The sequence below is a fragment of the Panulirus ornatus genome, chromosome 66 (genome assembly GCF_036320965.1).
Source record: "Panulirus ornatus isolate Po-2019 chromosome 66, ASM3632096v1, whole genome shotgun sequence".
Taxonomy (NCBI): domain Eukaryota; kingdom Metazoa; phylum Arthropoda; class Malacostraca; order Decapoda; family Palinuridae; genus Panulirus; species Panulirus ornatus.
Window position 1 is genome coordinate 19,513,278 of NC_092289.1, and position 20,477 is coordinate 19,533,754.

Genomic DNA, 20,477 nt, shown 5'->3' on the forward strand with positions numbered 1-20,477 from the left:
CTCTCTCTCTCTCTCTCTCTCTCTCTCTCTCTCTCTCTCTCTCTCTCTCTCTCTCTCAGGTCCCCGAATGGACATATCTCGGTCTCCCTTGATGGCACCTGCTTTTTAAGAGACGCATTCTTGCTCTGGCTGGCTGGCAGCTGGCCATCTCTCTCTCTCTCTGTCTCTGTCTCTCTGTCTCTCTCTCTCTCTCTCTCTCTCTCTCTCTCTCTCTCTCTCTCTCTCTCATATTGACAATCTTGAGCCTCCCGCGCCATACTCAATGATCCCGCCATTTAAGGGCAAATTTCCCTCGGCTTACCCCTAACAATTGTTCCTTATCGACCCATCCAGGCCGGGAGCCTTACAAATGGCCCGTGGGATCGTCTTGTATTGCCCCCGGGCGGTTTATGTTGCGGAGTCGGGGGCTTTGAAAAATGACCTTACGCGACCGATGGTTTATCTTGTTATGTTCATGGACAGAGATATGATTACCCTGCTCATTCAAATATGTTTTATGACTACCACTACCACTGGTAATAATGATGATGATAATGACATTGGTGATGATATATATATATATATATATATATATATATATATATATATATATATATATATATATATATATATATATATACATATATATATATATATATATATATATATATATATATATATATATATATATATATATATATATATATATATATATATATATATATATATTTTCTTTCATACTATTCGCCATTTCCCGCGTTTAGCGAGGTAGCGTTAAGAACAGAGGACTGGGCCTTAGAGGGAATATCCTTACCTGGCCCCCATCTCTGTTCCCTCTTTTGGAAAATTAAAAAAAAAAAAAAAAACGAGAGGGGAGGATTTCCAGCCACCCGCCCCCTCCCCTTTTAGTCGCCTTCTACGACACGCAGGGAATACGTGGGAAGTATTCTTTCTCCCCTATCCCCAGGGATATATATATATATATATATATATATATATATATATATATATATATATATATATATATATATATCCATAACACTATTTTATGTTATCTCTGGCATATCATTCATCTTTCTTACAAAGCTAAACTTATATACTCCAAATTCAAACAGATGTAAACAAGAAAAAAAAAATGTAGATTTTTTTGTCTCTTTTCGGATTTATAGTTGCATTAAATTTCAACAGGAAGTGTTATAAATTCACAAACACTCGGTGCTTGCTACAGCGGGCTTCGAACCCCCGTCTTGCATGCCAGATGTTTTATTCTGTACCTTAGTGTGCCTCTAAATCAGAATTTCAAATTCAAACTCCCATTTTCCTCTCGGCTTCATGAAATTTTCTAACTCAAGTATCTACTCGCCTTCCAGTATTCTCTTCCTCTCGTACAATACGCATTCTCAATAGCTTTACCTCTATCGAAATTTGGGTCATATAAGAATACATATAATATTGCTAATTTGCTTTAATGTATTCGCTATAGTTTTAGAATCCAACTGGAGGTCGAAATTAGGTTCTACTGCCCTTCCTGTGTTGCTTGTTTTTCCTCCGTGGTGGCTGGGCCTGGCAGGGATCCGGGCCTTACCATAATACAGTACACGGATAATTGAAAGGGTCACTTGCCTCCCCACTTCCCAACCCGGAACGTGGGACCGACCGCTGATGAGATCCGGGTTCCCGCTTAGGATGGCGACATACCTATATCTGTTTCCCTATCTATCTATATACATCTATTTTCCTATCTGTATATAGAAGTATTGTTTTATAATCTCAAGGCTCCTGCTGTTGGGATCCAGCGTGGCTTCAAAACTGCGCTACAAACAGTAGCAGGAATATGGTGGACTCCTTGAGAGGGAGAAGGTCCTTGACGAGATTGTATTTGCTTTCGTCAATTGGATGATGATGTTGCAGCCCAAGGATGTATACAAAGTCTCTCCTGTAGTCGCCGTAGCCCGCCCTCCCACCTGTAGCGCTTATGGCAAGTCGTTTGATCAGATCTTGGGATGGTGGCTATAATGGCTGACACCTGTCGGGAGGGGGGAGGGGTGGCTCTCGGCCCACCTCCCCCCCTTTTAATAACTCTCACGTGCGCCGCTGCGTAAACAAAGACGTCCAAGGCAGCGACAGTACCTCTGGCGCCGCGCGGACGACGCGCACAACCAGGGAGGGCGAGGCGAGGTGGTAAATCCAGATGGAGGGAGGGAAGAAGAAGAAGAAGGAGAAGAAGAAGAAGAAGAAGAAGAAGAAGAAGAAGAAGAAGAAGAAGAGGGGGAAGAAGAAGAAGGAGAAGAAGAAGAAGAAGAAGAAGAGGAAGAAGAAGAAGAAGAAGAAGAAGAAGGAGAAGAAGAAGAAGAAGAAGAAGAAGAGGAAGAAGAAGAAGGAGAAGAAGAAGAAGAAGAAGAAGAAGAGGAAGAAGAAGAAGAAGAGGAAGAAGAAGAAGAAGAAGAAGATGGAGGAACAAGAAGGTCACTCTTTGAAGTTTACCTGTTGAGGTGAGTGTGGCCGAGATGATCGTCCCTTCCCTGACGCGGGTGTTGACGGTGAGGAGGAGGAGGAGGAGGAGGCGATGGTGAACGGCGTCTCTCTCTCACGAGGTCCCCACACACATCTTGAGGGGTTCCTCTTCCCCCCCTTCTAACCCCCCCCCCAAAGAACAAACGCCCCTCCCGCTCTTCCTCAACCATAACTTCAGGAACTGAACCACAGGCATTTTTTTTTTTAAAGTTAGTTTCAGCCTTTTTTTTGAATAACACACACCGTCGCTGAAATGAATGATACATTCCCTTCATCCCGAATGATTCCCTAGTGATGACCGACTCAGAGAAGGGTTGTATCAAGCGAAGGTCTCGTCGTCCAACAAGAGACCCGGAAGATCTGATTAGTTCGAGCGGTAGCATCTTCTCCTCGAAGCGCTGTGGTCACCCTCACCCGTAGCGAGGCTTCCAAACCTCCCTCCATCGACTGTGCCCTAAGGAAAAAAAAGGATGGGTTCCAGACCCACACGATGGACCAACCTCCCACGGAGGAGACTGCGGGAAGGCGACCTTGTCTACAGTGACCCATAGGACGTTCGTCTTCGCCCTGACCACCCCCTTCCCCAACACCCTCCTGTCCTACCAATCTACTTTACAGGTAACAAAAGACGTGAGCAACATCCTGACGAACAATGACCTCGGCCCCTGACAGCCGACCGGCCGTCGCTACACCACACCAGAATAGATTATGAATTTCCTCGCCAAAAAGGAATGTTGGAGACTTGACGGCAGCAGCGGTGAGGGTGTGTTGGCGAAATCACCACCGCCACCACCACCACACAAAACGGTCCCTAGAGGAACACAAGAGAAGAACACAAAAGCATTTTAAATTGATGGTGTCTCGGCGTAAACAGCAAAACACCACACCTGTGCCAAGCACACAATAGAAGAGCGAGTCACTGGAGCTCACAGAGCCCGTGGCGCGACACCTGACGGCAGCTTGATATATCGCAAAAGGCTCTCCTCTCACGGGTCATGATCGCCTGGCCCTCGTGTGACCTCACCCGACACCACCACAGGTCGCTTCGCTAGAGGTGGGAGGTGGAAAGAAGGGGGAGGGTCATGAACACCATCTGGAAATCATACCAGAAGACGTAGCCTTCAGTTTTCCTAGTGCCGTCGCGAGGCCTCGCGTCTGTCTATCCTTCAGACGAGGGGGAATTATTCTTATGTTCATCGGATACGTTCCAGTCTGAGTCAGAAGGAAGAACAACGCCAGAATAACATTTGGGGAAGATTTTTTTTTTTTTTTTTTTTGTCCTGCAAGATGATGTGTTGACCCACTTTACGAGAAAAATTGTTGTAAACGAAAATAAGAACCCCGCCATTATGAGAAACACTCTGGGTGTCCAAGAAGGAATACAGCATAGAAACTAGACTATCTATATGTATGAATCTATCTCTGTATCTAGATAAAGAGTGACTCTTTTATTATCTTCTTTTTTTGATTGATCTCTGCTCATCTTTACTTCATTTCAATCAGCATCATATGTCTGCCTCTCCCGTGTCTACCTCTCTCGTCTGTCCTTTCCAGTTTCCTCGACCTATTCCTTCCGGTAAATTAGTCTCTCTCTCTCTGCCTATCCACCTCAACCCATCATCCCTATCCTCACCTAGTCTCACTCCAGTATGCCTTCTCCTCTCACTCCAGTGTGCAACCACTCCTCCGGTACCATCTCCTTCTATCCTCGTTCATCACTTCTATCCTTCACCCCGATCCTTTGGCTCTTTTTTTTCGTCCTGTGTGTCTGTCTGTTATCTCCTCTCCTTCGTCTACCTAGAGCCCGGGGCGTTCTCTTTATCACTGTTTTTCCTCCTTTTTTTCTTTCTCTCTCTCTCTCTCTCTCTCTCTCTCTTTTCTTTCAGAGGGAAACACAAATAAGACAATGTGTTGTCTCCTGTGATGTGGTGTCCTTTGTTTTCCTTGCCTCAGTGAGCCAACAGGAGAGGAAAGAAAAGAAAAAAAAACAAAAGGAAGTCTTTCTGTGGCTCACAGCACGTAACGATGTACGCACCACAAGGCACAGAGGGCCTTGTGGTGCGTACAGGGAGTGCTGGTAATACGCACACGGTACGGAGGTGCCTTGTGCTGCGTATGGGGAGTGCTGGTGATACGCACACGGTACGGAGGTGCCTTGTGCTGCGTACAGAGAGTGCTGGTGATACGCACACGGTACGGAGGTGCCTTGTGCTGCGTATGGGGTAAGGACGATCCTGTGGTACGTACTGGGGCTGTAGGGTGCCTTGAGGTACGTATTAGGGTACGGACGGGCCTCGTGGCACGGACGAGCGTTTGGTACTTAGAGAATACGGCCTTGTGGCACGTACGCACCTCACCTCATTCACATGAACAGGTACCTACTTATTTATGTACACTGACACGTTTGCCGTTGACATGCATGTAGTCATGTATCTTCATATATATATATATATATATATATATATATATATATATATATATATATATATAGATAGATAGATAGATAGATAGATAGATAGATAGAGGATAGAGAGATATAGTACATGTACTGTTCAGACAAGTGAGACTGAGGGAATGTGTATGTATGTATGTGTGTGTGTGTATACAGTATTGCCGTGGAGATTTATATGGAAGGGGAGGCTAGCCCATAACTCTAGGGGCAGCACTGGAGATGTGAGCGGGACGAGAGGTGAGCTACAATGTTAGAACACTGCAGCAGTAGTAGAGAGACTGGATGGGAGGAGGTGGCTCTGTCTAACGGGCATGTTAGGACGTTAAAAGCCGGGTAGACCCGATCTAATGGCTGTGTGGGATGGGGGTGATGAGAATTCTCACAAATGTCTATTCCATTCCAAATGATATATCTATTTCAAAGGCAACATGGCCGAGAAGCGATTACCTCAAACAGGTTTACCCCAAAAGTGGAAGAAGTATTATTTCCTCGCCTAAAATAATAAAGAAAATCGTAAAACAAAATCAGGAGAATATTTTCGGGTTTGCCTCCCAGCTAATTGTTAAAACTAAAAACCGTTCCAACGCCGCGAGGGAAAATAATGCCAAAAAGAAATTGAAAATTGTTTTTGTTTCCCCCAAAGTCTGCGGAGAGAATGTCTGTGATCATTGAAATGAAAATTGACACCAAAAGTGGAAAATACCGAAATGAATATATATATATATATATATATATATATATATATATATATATATATATATATATATATATACATATATATATATATGAAAGGATGGCCCAACCCACCCACATACACATGTATATACATACGCGCTCACATATGCACATATACACACCTATACACCCCATCGTATACACACACACACACACACACACACACACACACACACATATACATATAGGGTACTATGGTACAAAGGTTCTAGGTTACAGTGTGGTTAGGGTACTAGGTTACATACCGGCAGGGTACAGCGGTACGGGGGCGGTGGTAGCATGGTACGTCATACGTACCAGTCCTAACCCAGGGGTACCCACCTGGCCACCTAGTGTCCTAACCCAGGGGTGGCCACTTGGCCCTAGTGTCCTAACCCAGGGGTGGCCACCACCTGGCCACCTAGTGCCACTCGTCATATTGATGGCTGATCCAACACCTTGTCACCAGTGGACATAAACAGATCGTCCATGGGGGATCGTACACCACACGTGCCACTCGCCCATGACAGTAGGTAGGATTGGAAGCCTCTACTGCCCCTCCCTCCCCAGGTGCTGATGGCTCCCACAAGAAAGAGGTGTTAAGATAAGCTTTTGCCAGCAGGGGCCAAGGAAACAAAAAAACTGCGTGACGTCATGCTAGGAAAACTCCCTCCTGCTTCTCCTTCCCTCCTGCTTCTCCCTTCCCTCCTGCTTCTCCCTTCCCTCCTGCTTCTCCCTTCCCTTCTGCTTCTCCCTTCCCTCCTGCTTCTCCCTTCCCTCCTGCTTCTCCCTTCCCTCCTGCTTTTCCCTTCCCTCCCAGCTTGTAGGGGGGGGGGGCCTCTATGGCTTCCTCCCCCACTCCCCCATCCCTCCCCACCTCCTGCAAGTGTCAAGATCATGACAAGCCCCACCAGGATGAGGAGTGACGTTAAGACCCAAAGTCTTTTATCACCCGGCGAGGGGATCGTACTTACGAGGCCATTTCTCCTTCTTCTTCTTCTTCTTCTTTATCTTCTTCTTGCGGTACCTGTCCGTTCCCTTGTCCCCTCCAAAGCCCGCCCCCACTCCGTCCCCCTTTTTAGGGAAAACGTCCCCTCGTCCCTTCAACACCCCCTCACTCTGGGGAGGTTCGTCCCTTCAACACCCCCTCACTCTGGGGAGGTTCGTCCCTTCAACACTCCCTCACTCTGGAGAGGTTCGTCCCTTCAACACCCCCTCACTCTGGGGAGGTTCTTTCCTCGTTTCTCCAACACCACCACCTTGCTGTGAGCAGGTTCGTTCCTCGTTCCTTCAACACCCCCTTACTCTGGGGAGGTGAGCATCCACTCTGCCAAAAGTTTTACTTTATTGGAAAGCTGGTGCTGGCAAGGGTGTGTGTGTGTGTGTGTGTGTGTGTGTGTGTGTGTGTTAAGAGGAGAGAGGTTTACACTTGTGTTGCCCAGTCTCTTATGCTTGTATATACTATATGTATTACTCCTGTGTATACACACGCACACAAGACACGTCCTCAGTCTAGTAGATGAACTTATGTATGTATTTATGAATATATGCATTTGTGCATGTACGTATGCGTGTGTGACTGTACGTGTCATGTTGTGTATGTATGTAGCTATGTGCGTATATATGTATGTATGTTTGTGTGTATGGAAGTCGATTTGTGGATATGTGAGCAATCTGGTGTCAGTATATGTATGTATTACTTTACGAGACTATACATGTTTGTATACATGTAAACACATCTTGTTGATGGGTTAATATAAACGGTTTACGTAAGGGTGAAGAGGGTTAGGGGAAGAAAGAGGTAAGGGGCAGTAGGATTAGGGGCTCCCTGATACTCTCACTGGCCCTGATACTCTCTCAGGCCCTGATCCTCCCACTAACTCTACTCCTCTCACAGTCCCTGATCCTCTCACTAACTCTACTCCTTTCACAGTCCCTGATCCTCTCACTGCTCTTCTCTTCTCACAGTCCCTGATCCTCTCACTGCTTTTCTCCTCTTACTGGCCCTGATCCTCTCACTTCGCCATATCACTCTCCTTTCATCGCCAGTGTTTCCCCTTACTCACTTTCTCATTATATTTGCATTTAATCTCCTTTAATCACCGCCTGATCTCCTACCCATAGGCGACTGGATCCCCTTAGCTCCCCTCTGATCCCCTGGCTGGCATTCCCTGGGGCTCTGCAGATGGTTGGATTCCCTTTACACGGGTTCGATCCCTCTCCCACATCTCGCAGGCATTGATGACTTGATCCCCTTTACTACCCGTGGCCGGCCTCTTACTTATACAGAGGGTTGGATTCCCTCAGCGCCGTCTGATCCTCCTTTTACTAACATTCCAGGTCTTTGGATCCTCTTTGTCCCACCCTGATCCTCTGCCTCAACTTCGGCTCTCACATTACAGGTAACGGAAGCCTCTGTTCTCTCCTCCCATCCACGGTGATCCAGATCTGGGGTTCTGTAAACGACTGGATTCCCTTATCATGGCGTCTGACCCTTTGTCCGTCACGGTCTACAGTCATCTGTATTCTGACACGGCTTCCTTCCTCAGTCTGCGTCTACAGAGGATTGGATCGTCCTGTACTCTAACCCGATCCTCCTCTCGCGCCCATTATACGGTGACAGAGAGTTTGATGCCTTTTTCTTCTCTCTATGATGATGCTCAGCTGACTTACAGAGTTATAGATACCATTCTTTTGATGGGATCTCGTCCTTTTCTTTCCAACTCCTTTGGCATCTCCCCACTCGCTCTGATCCTCCTCTGGTTCACAGGTGATACCTGACATGACCTGACCAGACACGCCAGGTCATGAGGCAGGTCGCGCCAGGTCCCCCCTCATGACGTACACATATTTCATGAGGGTTCCAGCCACACGGTTGTCATGTGATGGTCACCGCTGCTAGGCTGGTGCTGGACTTAGCGGGAAAAAATATCTTTGCCTGGTTTGACCTCTGGGATATGACGACTGAACCCCCTTCAGTGTGACGACTGAACCCCCTTCAGTGTGACGACTGAAACCCCTTCGCTTCGACGACTATAAGTCATCGTATTCAGGGGTGAGGTCATCTTCCTCCAGGGGTTTTAAGTCGTCGCACTGAAGGGCTCAAGATATCGTCTTTAAGGGGTTAAGTCGTCGTCTTCAAGGGGTAAAGTCGTCGTACTCAAGGGGTTGCAACATGTGTGTGGGTGTCTGAGGGTGTCCAAACTCGACTTCAATCTTGATCGCCCTACAGTAGAGGTACTGGGAGACAATATGGCCTTTGTACTGGGAGACAATATGACCTTTGTACTGGGAGACAATATGACCTTTGTACTGGGAGACAATATGACCTTAGTACTGGGAGACAATATGACCTTAGAATATGAACGATGAAATCCCATACAGAGGTACCACCTCCTTCCCCTATTCCCCCTTACCCCCTTTACACACACACACACACACACACACACACACTCTCTCTCTCTCTCTCTCTCTCTCTCTCTCTCTCTCTCTCTCTCTCTCTCTCTCTCTCTCTCTCTCCCTCCCTAAATCCCCTTCCCCTCCCTCCCCCTCCCCCCCCGTGCGAGCAACAAGCTTGTGGGGGGGGGGTAGGGGGGAGGGGGGTATTAGATGACCCGGAAAATCCCTCACCGGCCCGGGGATTCTGTACGCCAGCCTACCCCCTCAATCCCTCCCTCCCCCCCCTCCTCCTCAATCCCCCCCTTATCCCCCTCTCCCTCCCGAACCACCTCTTACCTTTGCGGGGTGGGCGTTCACACGTTCCCCCGGGGTCCGACTGTCCACTTGGGCGTTCACTCGTTCCCTCGGGCGTTCATCATTTGTTCACACCCTTTTGCGTTGAGTTGTTCGCTGGCGCGTTTGGCTGTTCATCATCGAGACGTTCAATTTGGTCGGGTCAGATGTCTGGCTCAGTGCCCGAGTGATCATTCGTTCCATTCGCGTTCAACTTTTTCGGCTCAGCGTTCATTTGTGTGGTTGATCATCTATTCACTTGACAGGAAAGAAAAATAGAATATTTAGATAACCTCCAACTGTTTCCCCTGACATAAATAGATAGATAGATAGATAGATAGATAGATAGATAGACAGATAGATAGATAGATAGTTGGATAGTTGGATAGTTAGATAGATAGATAGAAAGATAGATAGATAGATAGATAGATAGGTAGATAGATAAATAGATTGATAGATAGATGGATAGATAGATAGATAGATAGATAGATAGATACTGTTTGGTAAATTTCAGGTGTTAAACAAATGTCTAGAGACAGGCTCTGTGTTTGTTATACTACAGGAGGCGAAAATATGGAAGAGGCTTCCATAACAATACATAAAGGTGTTGCTCCCTACCTATCATTGTCATTTTTGTACTCATTAATATTCCTATTTGTCCTATTTCAATTATTGTTGATATCATTATCATTATTATCATTATTATCATTATTATTATTATTATTATCATTATTATCATTATTATCATTATTATTATTATTATTATTATTGTTATTATGATAATAAACTGTCGTAATTCTGTATATATTATAAAGTGTTTGGGGACGCGGATCGCTCCGAGTTAACTCCATGCAGAGATTATACAAGACAGACTGGAATATTGTATCGCAATGAACAGTAGTATGTGTAACGCGAAATGTTGCCAGATACTCTCTTATCAGAGCCATCTGTTGAGCAAGCTTCAAACTAGTGTTGGATATTTTTTTTTCGATCCATCGAATCTTTTCGTTATCAAATTATCTTTACATTCTCGTTTACGATAAATCTTTTGTAAATGATGTATATGATTTTACCTTTCATTGTTAATGCGTTATTTACATAGTTATATCTGTAATGTAAAAGTCATTTATTGTAATATATAGAATTCCGTATGTGTCTTATAATCTATCATTCATTTCACATCGTGCTCAAGATTTTTACTAAAGACTTTCTTTAATCATTTATCGCTTTTCGTTTATCCAGCATGATCTCTTTATTGTGTAAATGATAATAAAGTTGCATTCCCATATCTTGCTCAAAAAAAAATATCTTGTATAGTTAATATTTGGGAAAAAAAAATAATTAATGATGCGCAAGAAATTCAAATAAGATTTTCTACATCCATTTTTACTTCGTTATGGTAAGACAAGTGCCAAAAAACAGTCCAGATTTGTTATACGATGGGTTAATCATACCCACAATAGACTAATGGTTATAGCAGAAGAGAATTAAGAGGAACACGATGGAAAACGGGAGACGGATGTGTCGCCTTCGCTTTTCTCTCTAGATGGCGTGTGTGACGTGGCTTTTGCTGCTTTGTAGTACTTCCAGCCATCGTTGGACAATTTGGTAAGCAGATAAGCAGACGACATGTATCCCCAACACTAGCGCCATCTGTTGAGGAGAACCGTCACTACACAAAATTGTTGCCGTAGATTACCAAAAAGTGTTCGGTGTTTCGCATCTTCGTAGTTCCCATCCCCGAGACGAAACGCTCTTCCCCACACCCATGAAAAGTTATAGACCGCTTGTATAGGAGTTCATAATATATTATAGAGGCAAGGCAGGTTAGTTTAGCTGTGAATACGACGTATATAGATAATTTTTCCTATATGCTCCTGAAGTTATTAGTGGCACGGACGAGATGCGACCGTCGCAGATGTGACCCAACGCCGAGCGGCCTTTGATGTAAACAAAGTGTTTGACCAGGGTCGAGCGTCCGACGCGCGGAGGTATTGTTTCACTCGTGCCCTCCAGATGTTAATTGATGTGCGCACACACACACACACATACACACACGCTACCTACCTCGTTAGGTTATGGTAATGTAAGATTTAATTAACCAATTTTTCTTTCTTTCCAGGTAAGTTTGTTGTCATGCTGACCCATCATTCCCTTCGGGCAGTCTGTGAGTGTCGCTTTCCCAGTGTTATGAGCGTAGGACACGAATTGTGAGGCGTTTAATCTTTACTCTCACTCCTAAAATGCATGATTTACGATAGCATGGAATCCGATCTTTTTCCCAAAATCCATCGCTCTCGTGTCTTATGCTCACAGCACACAAGTTTGATCACACTTCGTGAGTATATTGGGCCGATGTATGACCTGTACACACCCACCACGCAAGCCACAGGTCATAGTTTAGATGGTAAATCTTATCCGAATGATATTCTATGATAAGGAAATGACCTTGGTATATATATCTAAGTCTAAACGAATGATTAGCACATGTATTGGTGTTCAATTTCATTGTCCCCCATACCTTGAATAGGATATACATGGATGTATTTTCATGGCTTAGCTTTACGTGTGTATGTGTATGTGGTACAGTATATACGCCACATATTGTAATATATATATATATATATATATATATATATATATATATATATATATATATATATATATATATATATATATATACCTCTGTGTTCCAGATGAAAGCTTGCGTTTCGTCTGTGAATTACGGTTCTGTGTGAGCTATGGAATATGTCAGATTAAATGTCCCTTCGTATCATAAGCCATGGTGTGTACAATGGCCTGTCGACAATGTTCGGCTCAATAGATGGAAGGCTGTGTTGCCTTGTCATTTGTCATTATTGATCGAGATAGATAGATAGATAGACAGACCCTTACCTGTGGAATATGTATTGATGGAATATTCTACCTCATAATTTATCACACTAGAGAATGGTAGAGTGTATGCCAAAGCTCCATGTGTGTCCCCACCCCTGGCTGCTAGAGGAATAAAAAAAAGACATTATTCTGATATATTGTGTTACTGGATTGCTTGTTGACATCAGCAGACACATTTGTAGCTTACGTTCTGTCGATGTAGCAATATCAGCGTCAGAATCGGAATATTTCAAATATCTTTTGTTTCGAATCTGAAAAGTATATTTCGACACGCTACGTACTATCATCATTATTATTATCATTATTATCATTAGTAGTAGTAGTTGTAGTAGTAGTAGTAGTAGTAGTAGTAGTAGTGGTAATAGTAGTGGTAGTAATAGCATTATGTTATTATCATTTTCATTATTATTATTATCGTAAAGTAGCGTCAAGAACAGGCGACCCGAGACTTAGAGAGGAACATTTCACGCCCTCTTCCTCTGTTTCCGTCTTATAGAAAGTGATAATACAGGAAGGAAGGGTTCACTTTTTTGGTCCCATGTTCATGCCCTTCTCATTCGCCTTGTTCGACGTGCAGGATATGCACGGGTGGTATATATATATATATATATATATATATATATATATATTTTTTTTTTATATAATGGCTAATAAAAGCAGTATGGTAAGTGTGTGTGTGTGTGTGTGTGTGTGTGTGTGTGTGTGTGTGTGTGTGTGTGTGTAATCCCAGGTCATAAGATTTTCTAGAATTAATTTCCAAGCCAATACAGGCACCATCCAAGCCAGGTGCTCCCCTTCCGTTATTAAGAATAAATCGACCCACGTGTCTCACTACAGTTATTACTAAAATATTTATTAACATTTATTTTAAGGGAGTTTATAATCCAGAGGCTTATTAAAAAACTTATTTACATTTTGAGAGAAAAAAAAAAAATATATATATATATATATATATATATATATATATATATATATATATATATATATATATATATATATATATAAGCTTTTTTTAGCTGATCGTCCGAACTCTGTAACTCAGTATATATATATATATATAGAAATATAGTAATGCAATTAAAAAATATTTCAAAAAGGGTTATATTTTTAAATACAAGTATTCAGTCATAACATCCAAGCTAACTTGAGCAACTTGGTGGCAAATTGTGACATTCATTCTTTAGCCCAAAAGAAAAAGGAAAAAGGAAAACAAATATGGCAGCTTTTGTGTTTGTGTTTAGATGTAAACATTGTCTAAGAAGTGGGATGGTGGCGGTTGTTTGTGTTTGTTTATTTGTTTGTTCTTTTATATTCATATCTGACGCTTATTGTAAACTTTTTTTGTCTATGTAAATATGATATTGTCCCTCGCATGTACGAGTGGTTTTGTGTGTTGTGTGTGTGTGTGTGTGTGTGTGTGTGTGTGTGTGTGTATGTGTGTGTGTGTGTGTGTGTGTGTGTGTGTGTGTGTGTGTGTGTGTATGTGTGTGTGTGAGAGAGAGAGAGAGAGAGAGAGAGAGAGAGAGAGAGAGAGAGAGAGAGAGAGAGAGAGAAGAGCCACTGCTGACGACACCATTTGATAGATGACGCTTGTAGGGAGGGGGGGATTACTCCCCTCCCCTCCCCTCCTCCCTCCCCCAGTCATCCGTCACACACACACACACACACACACACACACACACACACACACACACACACACACACACACACGCACACACACACACACACCGTGACCTGACCTCGAGCTGCCGTTCCCCCGCCCCTTCAATAGCCACAGGTCACAGGTCGCGAGAAAGAGGGACTCACGCCAGGGGTGTGGGATGTCCCACCCTTAACCCAGGTCCCAGGGAGGATGTGATGTCCCAGCCTTAACCCAGGTCCCAGGGATGATGGGATGTGATGTCCCACCCTTAACCCATGTCCCAGTTTACGTGGCTTGGCACACTCTCGCCACCATCACACATCACGCAGCTGTCTTCTTCAGTGTAGCACGACTTGTGGCTGACTGTAATGACTGTAATGACTGTAATGAACCAACTATGTAACGGGCGAGGCCTGTAATCCCCCCCCCCCCCCGTGCCCGGACAGAGACCACCCCCGAACAGAGACCCCCCCCCTGCCCGGACAGAGACCACCACCCCCCCCCCACCCCCTCTGTAATCTTCTGTAATCCTATTCGTCTCCCGGTACAGAAGCTCGCTTTTTTTTGCTTTTTTTTTTCTTTTTTAGCTGGCCCATAGCTAGCTGCCACCGTGGAAGCTAAAAGCTAAACTGCTTTTTTATTTTTTTTAAAGATTCTTGTGAGTGTTTTTCAGCTTAGCCTCATCACACCGACAATCTCTCTCTCTCTCTCTCTCTCTCTCTCTCTCTCTCTCTCTCTCTCTCTCTCTCTCTCTCTCTCTCTCTCTCTCTCTGGGGGGGGGGTCGTCACCCCCGTGTTTCCGGGGCAGGCAGGTCACGTGACCTGCCCCTGTTCATGCAGAACGTTCACCGAGGGTTAGAAGAACCATGAGATGTTCATCTTTAGAGAAAATGGGGGAACCGTGTGTTACAATTTACGACATCCTTCCTCCGCTGTCGTAATTAAGTAATTAAGTTCGTTTGATGAACCTGTGATATGATTATCATGGGTGATTACGTAACATGATCGATCGACCGTGTCTGTGATACGATCCGTGGTGTTTGACGTGGCATAATCCTTGACCCCCGGAGGCGTGTCGTATCCCCTGACGTCACCGTTACGTCACGTGCTTCGTCATAGTTACGTCACGTAAGTGCAGCGTCATAGTTGCGTCACATAGGTGCAACGTCATAGTTACGTCGCAAGAGTCCACCGGAACGTCATAGTTACGTCACATAAGCCTACCGCAACGTCATAGTTACGTCACATAAGCCTACCGCAACGTCATAGTTGCGTCACATAAGCCTACCGCAACGTCATAGTTACGTCACATAAGCCTACCGCAACGTCATAGTTGCGTCACATAAGTCGACCGCAACGTCATACTTACGTCACATAAGTCTACCGCAGTAGGAAGTTACGTCACGTAATGATCCTGCCCGTCTTCGCTACGTCACTCCGTCATAGCCAGGGCTGCGTCAGCTGATGCTCTCTCTCCGTCGTAACTCACTTACGCCATGAGTCCTCACAATTAAGAAATACGATATCATTCTTCTTTCCTCTAAATTACGTTCCTAGCGTTGTCGAAACACGTTCGCTCAAAAAGGGTGTACGTTCCTATATAAATATACATCTCTTTAGCGTCAAATAGAAACACGTTCGCAAATAGAGACGCGTCCGCTCAAAAAAAAGAAAATAAAAAAGGGGAGTGTGTGCAATGACAATCCATCATTTAGTCACAAAGTGACGTAATCTTGTCATTTTTACGATTTCCCCTCATATGCCCCCTCCCACCTAAAATCTCTCCCTCATAATCTTATTCCCGGCCAGTCCCGTCTTCCCCTCACTCACACCTCACCCAAGGTGGCTACCAGGACCGGTAACTGTTGTGAATTAAACGTTGGTATGAATAATGCATTGGCGCAGGTGGATGTGGGGGGGTTGGGCGAAGGGCCCCCCCCCCTGTGTAGGGGGGGGGGGAGGAGGCTCCCCCCCCCTGTGTAAGGGGGGGGGGGAGAAGGGAAGGCGCCCCCCCCACACAAGCTCAGGTTCAATTTTGCAGCGCGTCCGACAGATGGCTCTGGAGTCAGCAAGTTTGAGTTTGGGGGCCCGGGCGCTGGGTTAAAATTAAAGGGTAAATCTCGCGGCGTTCTAGCCCCCCCTTTTTTTTTTTGTGTCTACGGAAATTGAATGACGCATCGGTCGTGCGAAATACATTTCGCCCTAAATACTCACATTAGTGTCCAGTGATCGGAGGGGAGAGAGAGAGAGGGGGAGACAAGGGAACGGGGGGGGGAAAAAAAAAGATAAGCCGTGTCTTCGCGTCCGCTTACCCCCGTTCTACCCGAAATCTAATTACGCCGGCGGTCTCTGCATTCCGCGCCATCTGTGACGTCACACGCCGAGTTGCCATGTGCTCGATATTGGAATGTTTTCCTTCGCCAGATCCCGAGGCCCCTTAATAGAAATAGTTTAATTGGGTTCAGCATCTTTGTCATGACTGCTACAAACGACTACACAAACACCACTACCACCCACTGTATAATACACAGTTCCCTTCAAGTGGTTCTACCTCGTAACTGATAACTGATAATAATAATTTATTTATGGAGTTCCTCATTTAATTCAGTGCTCCGAGGGAATGTATGGAGTTCTGGGGTTATTGTTGTGAGGTTCCGGGTTATGTGACCTGACCTGACCTGCTCCGTGCTCCCTGGTGTGGGGGAGTAGACCGGTAGTGTACGGGTAAGGTTGACCGATACACGATACGTGTTTGACACTCGATCGCCGTTTCCTGCGTCGGCGAGGTAGCCCCGGGGACGGAGGAAGGAAGGAGCTGTATCCGCACACATCCATTCCCTAGGCCACACACATATATATATTCCTATGAGTCCACGGGGAAAATGAAACACGAAAAGTTCCCAAGTGCACTTTCGTGTAATAATCACATCATCAGGGGAGACACAAGAGAGAAATATAACAGTAAGTTGATATACATCGAAGAGACTAAGCTAGGACGCCATTTGGTAAACATGTGATTGTCCAAATGGCGTCCTAGCTTCGTCTCTTCGATGTATATCCCCTCCGCGAACTAAGTTTAGCGTAAGCTTGGCTGACGGGCGTGACGCCCCAAGCTTAACTTAAACCATTACGGAAACGACGACAATAGAGGCATGAGGTGGTGGCTGGCTAGACCTCGTGAGGGGCAGGGTAATGAGGGAAGGTCGAGAGCAGGAGGAGCGGCGCTGGCAGTGAGGTGAAGGAATGAGGAAGAATGAGGAAGGAGAGGACACGCATAGAGAGAGAGAGAGAGAGAGAGAGAGAGAGAGAGAGAGAGAGAGAGAGAGAGAGAGAGAGAGAGAGAAATATATATATATGGGAGGTATATACATGTGTATGTGGGTGGGTTGGGCCATTCTTTTCGTCTGTTTCCTTGCGCTACCTCGCTTACGCGGGAGACAGCGACAAAGTGAAATAAATAGATAAATATGAATGTGAGTGAATCTTCAGATATGAGGGAAAGGAGAGTAATATCGGTATTGTTATGAATATTGTGAGAGGAGGTGACAACCCCCCCCCCCCCCCCTCCACGCCAAACCCCCTACCACTCTACACCAAACACAAAGCCCTTCCCACCCACCCTCACCCACCCTCACCCACCCTCACCCACCCTCCTTCCACAACCGCCCATTACAATACCACTGCCCACACTCAGATACAATGGCTCTACCTCCCCTCCCGCTCGCAACACAAGGACCTTACCTTCTCCCCATGCAACACAAGGGCCTCACCTTCCCCCATTGAAACACAAGGACCTTACCTTCTCCCCTTGCAACACAAGGGCCTTACCTTCCCCCATTGCAACAGAAGGACCTTACCTTCCCCCTTGCAATACAAGGGCTTTACCTTCACCCTTACAACACAAGACCTCACCTTTCCCCTTGCAACACAAGGACCTTACCCTCTCCCCTTGCAACACAAGGACCTCACCTTTCCCCTTGCAACACAAGGACCTTACCTTCTCCCCTTGCAACACAAGGACCTTACCCTCTCCCCTTGCAACACAAGGACCTCACCTTTCCCCTTGCAACACAAGGACCTCACCTTTCCCCTTGCAACACAAGGACCTTACCCTCTCCCCTTGCAACAAAAGGACCTCACCTTTCCCCTTGCAACACAAGGACCTCACCTTCCCCCTTGCAACACAAGGACCTTACCCTCTCCCCTTGCAACACAAGGACCTCACCTTTCCCCTTGCAACACAAGGACCTCACCTTCCCCCTTGCAACACAAGGACCTTACCTTCCCCCCTTGCAACACAAGGACCTTACCTTCCCCCCTTGCAACACAAGGACCTCACCTTCCCCCTTGCAACACAAGGACCTTACCCTCTCCCCTTGCAACACAAGGACCTCACCTTTCCCCTTGCAACACAAGGACCTTACCTTCTCCCCTTGCAACACAAGGACCTCACCTTTCCCCTTGCAACACAAGGACCTTACCTTCTCCCCTTGCAACACAAGGACCTTACCCTCTCCCCTTGCAACACAAGGACCTCACCTTTCCCCTTGCAACACAAGGACCTTACCTTCTCCCCTTGCAACACAAGGACCTTACCCTCTCCCTTTGCAACACAAGGACCTCACCTTCCCCCTTGCAACACATGGACCTTACCCTCTCCCCTTGCAACACAAGGACCTCACCTTTCCCCTTGCAACACAAGGACCTCACCTTCCCCCTTGCAACACAAGGACCTTACCTTCCCCCTTGCAACACAAGGACCTCACCTTTCCCCTTGCAACACAAGGACCTTACCTTCTCCCCTTGCAACACAAGGACCTTACCCTCTCCCCTTGCAACACAAGGACCTCACCTTTCCCCTTGCAACACAAGGACCTTACCTTCTCCCCTTGCAACACAAGGACCTTACCCTCTCCCTTTGCAACACAAGGACCTCACCTTCCCCCTTGCAACACATGGACCTTACCCTCTCCCCTTGCAACACAAGGACCTCACCTTTCCCCTTGCAACACAAGGACCTCACCTTCCCCCTTGCAACACAAGGACCTTACCTTCCCCCTTACAACACAAGGACCTCACCTTCCTCCCCCCCTGCAACAGTCTTTTATTTACCCTCTTTCATCTGTTCATATGATCATTCTGTCATAAACTTCCAATTAAATCCTTCTGTTAACAGCTCGTCTGTTTTTGTTGAATTTATTTGTTTTGTTTGCCAAGATGAGGAATATGACGTTCATTATGTGAGATTCGTTTCTGTTGTTGTTACGTAACGTCACGTTATGCGTCACAGGGTGGTCGTAAAACGGTCCGAGGCAGGGACGTAACCCAGCCCGTCACAGGGACGGAACACTCCGTCACAAGGACGTAACCCAACCCATCACAAGGGACTTAAAACTCTTCGTCACAAGGAGGTAACCCAGCCCGTCACAGGGACGGAACACTCCGTCACAAGGACGTAACGCAGCCCGTCACGGGTTACTTGCCCAGCCTGAACCCTTCCTGCTGGCGTGGTCAACGAGGCGGCGGTAAACGACACATGAAAACTTGCCAATTACGTGACTACTGCTAAACGAAGAGAGGAAGTGGAGGAGGAGAAGGAGGAGGAGGAGGAGGAGGAGGAGGAGAAGGAGGAGGAGGAGGAGGAGGCAAGAAGGTGAAGAGGCAGGAAGAAGAGAGGAAGGATGGGAGGAAATGAGAAAGCGAATGAAGATGAATTATAGTAAAAGACAAAGAGAATGGAGAAATTATAACAACCGCAGGAAAGTTTTATAACATCAGTGGATTGTAAGACAGTATAACAACATCAGTAGATTATGAGAAGGTATAATGACATCACTAGACTATAACAAAGTATAACAACATCAGAAGATAAGTAAGAAATTATTATAACATCAGTAGAGTAATAAGATACTTTAACAACATCTGCTTGTTATAACAAAGCATAACATCAACATATTATGAGAAAATATAATAACCACGTCAGTAGAGTAATAAGGCAGTTTAACAACATCAGCATATTATAACAAAGTATAAAAGTATAACAGCAATATGTCATGAGAAAATATGACAACCACGTCAGTAGATTATGAGACAGTATAACAACATCAGCGTAACATGAGAACGTATAACATCATCATTAGCTTATATAAGAAAGCGTAAACATCCTTCCACTACAGGATGCGCTCACCGTTCCGTGATCAAAGGTCATGTCGCTAAGCAGTTTTAGGGAGACGTTAACACGTGATCAGGGACAGGGATGTGAACTAAACATCCACACGTCTTAGTGGCCTGGGAGAAACTCCCCACCTTGTGGGAGGTGTGGGGCGGGGTGGGATGGTGCAAGAGGGAGGGAAGGAGGGGAGGAAAACATACAACTTCATCGAACCCCGTAAAAGACCTGAGATAGTACCTCACTTTTTTGTTTTTATTAATTGCTTAAGACACTTGAAGGATCCAGACGGTACCCGTCATATGCGTTAAGGTGATGAGGTTGATGATATGGCCAGGGAGGGAGGGAAGGGAAGGGAAAAAAAAAAAAGAGAGGATATT

The 20,477-nt window shown here is 45.5% G+C and overlaps 1 protein-coding gene across 9 annotated transcripts in view; it reads left to right on the forward strand.

Annotated features, from left to right (window-relative positions):
* The window catches only part of LOC139746895 (uncharacterized), a 589,528-nt gene that overhangs the window by 475,904 nt on the left and 93,147 nt on the right, over positions 1 to 20,477 (forward strand). The window lies entirely within an intron of this gene.